The 3,889-nt window shown below is 40.9% G+C and overlaps 2 non-coding genes across 2 annotated transcripts; both read right to left on the bottom strand.

The window, feature by feature from the left end:
- Positions 1 to 2,628: 2,628 nt before the first annotated feature.
- On the bottom strand, positions 2,629 to 2,710 carry trnas-aga. Its single transcript has one exon. It is a non-coding gene; the product is annotated as a tRNA-Ser (tRNA).
- A 285-nt stretch (positions 2,711 to 2,995) lies between these two features.
- trnaa-ugc lies at positions 2,996 to 3,067 on the bottom strand. The gene has a single exon. It is a non-coding gene; the product is annotated as a tRNA-Ala (tRNA).
- Between the last annotated feature and the right edge of the window lie 822 nt (positions 3,068 to 3,889).

Here is a 3,889-nt window from a genome sequence, read left to right as displayed (position 1 = left end):
AGGGCTCCTATGTTAACATGTACTTTGCCTGTTAAGATGTTTCTGATTGAAATAGCTTTTGATTTCAGTAAATATGACCTCCTAATGCTACTAATTTAACAAATGACCATTTTCGGTTCTTTACAACTTTTAAAATGTTTTAAAACTCTGTTGTGCATAATAATTTGGAAAAGTGCTTTTTAAGTTTTTCTTTTCTTGATAAAAAGTTTCCATTATCGTTGTTCAATAAAATTTGAATTATGCTCTAACGGTTGATGACATGAAAGTTATACTGACTGTCATTTGCATAGACTATTTAGGAATTTTAGAGAAAAATATCATTTGCATAATAATTTGGAACGTGATGTATTTATCACTTGAAAAAGTCGAAGCAGGAACGAATATCCTGAACATATCTGCTGAGGGGTTTGAATCCATATTTCACTTGTCTTTAGTCCTGGGTGATTAAAAGAAGCAGGCTGTGACTGTCTCTCTCCAAACAACCACAGCTGAGTCCCTTTAGTCTGTTAGCATCGTGATGCTAAAGTTTAGTAGATATCTTCCAATGCTAGTCCTTCTTGAAGACTTTTACTTTGAAGAGCAAAATCAGGAAATGGAGGGAAAATGGAACAGAGAATTTTTAGCTCTAAACTGTCTGTCATAACATAAATGTGATTGTTTCTCTGGTGTCTTCAGAAAGAGACTTGTAACATAGCAACATACAGATAGATGATTCAGGGTGTAGCATTTTTGGTACTCCTCGTGAGTGGGCGTGGCTTAGACTCATTCAACCGAAGCTTCACTTTAAAATCTTAGGGATGTTTTTGGGCATCTTAAACCTTAAAGATGGTTTAAAAAAACCTTAAACCTTAGACCTTAAAGTAGACCCAGAACCCACTGGTGGGATTATACTGTATATCCCTTCTGACCTGGGGATACGTCAAGGTTCTCCAGTGTTGCTTTGGAGAGGGACATCTGGGTTGACATGCTTACTGCCACTGCAACCTGAACCTGGATTCAACTTGCAAGTCCATGGGGACTATGCAGCACATACAGAATGCCTGGGCCAGTTTGGACCCAATTGAAGTGAATAGACTAAATTATCTAGGTGTGCCAACGTGATCTCAGGAAGTCTGACTGTAATTTCAGTTCGACTAAGACGTGTACATGAAATTTAGAGTCCAGTTTTAGTCAAACTGAAACAATGATTTCACTTTAACTAACAGCATGTAAACAAACTGAGTCTCTCTTTGATTCTGTAATTTCTCCTAGTGTCTCAGTGACTGCACCATCAAGTTTTTGCTTTTCAAATACAACAAAGCTGAAGTGAATTTGAACTACACAGCTTCCTGTTAAGTTCAGCTGAGGCAGCAGAGTTTCCAGGTTATTTCTTCCTGGCACAGGAGCAGCTTCGCTCTAAGTGAAGCACATCTCAGCTGAGCGAGCAAGGGACTGTGTCTACATTTCCATCCAGTCTAGTGAGTGTGCCGTTTCTGATCTGTATGCTGCTGAGAGCTACAGCCACAGAGAGCTCACCCCTCAGTCGTGGAGAACTGAGCTGAACTCATTCGCCTCTATAGCTTACCGCCTTCTGTCCCTCCTTACACACTCTCACTCTCACACATAAACCACAGTGACATACAGTATAGGCTGAAGTCGCTCTGGGACTAGAATAACAATGAAACAGGAGGGTGGAGAATTTCAATAAATTCAAGTATAAAGTCAGTCCAGTCTCTTGTAGAGTTTTTAAACACTGTTTATTGATACATGATTAAAAAAGGCCAGTGAAGTGAATGTCAACAAGCTGAAAAATAAATGTGCCAAAGCCTTAGAGTAACATCAAGTGTACCTGACCCCAAAGTCTGGTTGTATTCGCTCAGTGTGAACATAACCATGTCCAAGCTTTGTGCCCCAGTCTGCTTATAGAGGTGGTCTCGAGCACAGTTAATGGTTGCTGTGCCTGAGAACTAGGTATGCATCATGGAGTAGAGTTAAAAGAACGCCTGCTGTCACTAAAAAACTGTGGTATCCATACAGCACGGCCCATTTCATCCTCTGAGCAGCATGTTAGATGTGAATCCAAGAAGATGGTCGTCGTTGGCAGTTTAAAACAGTGGATTTCAACTGCTATAAGACCCACCATCGACTTTTTAAATGAAAAATGGAAACTGGACGAAACTTACATAGGCCATATAACATTTTATTTAAATTAAAAAAATTCTATATATTTTTTTAAGATCTCAAGAAATTAAGAAATCATCATAGGAAAACACACTTTATCCTCTTTAGGATATTTCTATCCAAGATGACAGGATAAATAAGGGGAGATGTTTGTACCTGCATGGGTTTTTTTTTTTTTTTATACACTGGTCTTCCTTTTCTTATCCCATGTTTGACTGGCACCTTAAAAAGATATTTCCACAAATCATTTATGATACGCAGACAGCTTTTATGCTCCTGCTGACTTTCATCACACTTTTTTCCTCTCAAAAGCCTTGATTCAGGTGCAGTTTAGGCACCAGCACTGTATAATCCATTTAGCACCAGAAAAAAAAAAAAAAACCCAAACAACACACAGCCCTGTACATCGCAGCTCCCGGGGCTCTGTCATCTGGGAACTTCTTTCTGGGATAGCTTTAAAGACTCAAACGTTGTTGGCAGGATTCGAACCTGCGCGGGGAGACCCCAATGGATTTCTAGTCCATCGCCTTAACCACTCGGCCACAACAACCACTACATATAGATCTGTTAGATTTTTCGTGGTAACCAGCCATGACTCTTTGATGTGACAAATAACTTTTTCAAATAAGCCAAGTGTGTCACGGCCTGTATTTCCTTCAGCAGACACTGTCAAATATGTATAAAGTACGTAGCAGTGACAGAGAGGGTACAAAAGCAATAACGACATAAGCAGTTGTGTGTGCAGCTGATGAATAACTTGTTGACAATGGAAGGACCTGTGGTTGCTAACTTGACACACATGCCAAGTCTAGAGACACATGTGCAGCCATTACAATGGAGATGCCGGGGACTGAACCCAGGGCTTCATACATGCAAAGCATGCACTCTACCACTGAGCTACATCCCCACTGCACAAGGGCTTGAACAGAAGAGCAAGGCCAACACAACTGCCTATCTCTCAGCTGGAGCTGACCTTGCCCGGGACTACCGGCAGTGTCGTTGCTGACCATAGACAATTTGGACAAGGTCAACGTGTGAGATTCGTGGCCCATCTGAGACGGGAGATATATATTACAGCACACCAAGTTGGAGGCGAGGTAAAGTCTGGAGAGTGACGTGGGTAGATGTGGGCATGGCTTTGTAACTGCATGGGAATTTTATTCCGAATTCCTTTGCGAGCAACTCGTCTGCTCCTCAGGATCAAACCTCCCCTGTCTGACAGACACAACTTCAAAATCTGCGTTGTCGGCAGGACTCCAGTCTGCGCAGGGAAACCCCAATGGATTTCAATTCCATGGCATATCCACTTGGCCACGACAACATCATCCCGTAGCCCTCCCCTATTGCAGGTGCTTTGCACCTATTGTCTGGCAAAGTAGGTGATACTGACACACCCAGAATGGGCCTAGGATCATTGGGAAGCAACTATGCTTTACTCTGTGCTGCATCACAACAGTCATCTTCCCTGTGAAAACAGCTTAAACCTGAAACTGCATTGGCATCAAATCATTCTTATTAGTTGTCTTTAATTTATAATGAAACTTAATGCACCTCTCTGACAATTAAATGTTTTTATAGAAAGGAGTTTATACATTTGATTATCTCAAGATAGTGTTAGAGCTTCACAAACTTCACTGACTAATGAGGAAAATTAAAGTGGTATTACAGCTGATAAATATTTCTTAAATTTGTCATGGCCCAATTAAAACTGAATAAGCTTTGAAGAATC

The sequence above is a fragment of the Cheilinus undulatus genome, linkage group 19, assembly GCF_018320785.1.
Source record: "Cheilinus undulatus linkage group 19, ASM1832078v1, whole genome shotgun sequence".
Lineage (NCBI taxonomy): Eukaryota > Metazoa > Chordata > Actinopteri > Labriformes > Labridae > Cheilinus > Cheilinus undulatus.
Note: the sequence above shows the minus strand (reverse complement) of the source record. Positions and strands in the feature narration are given on the sequence as shown.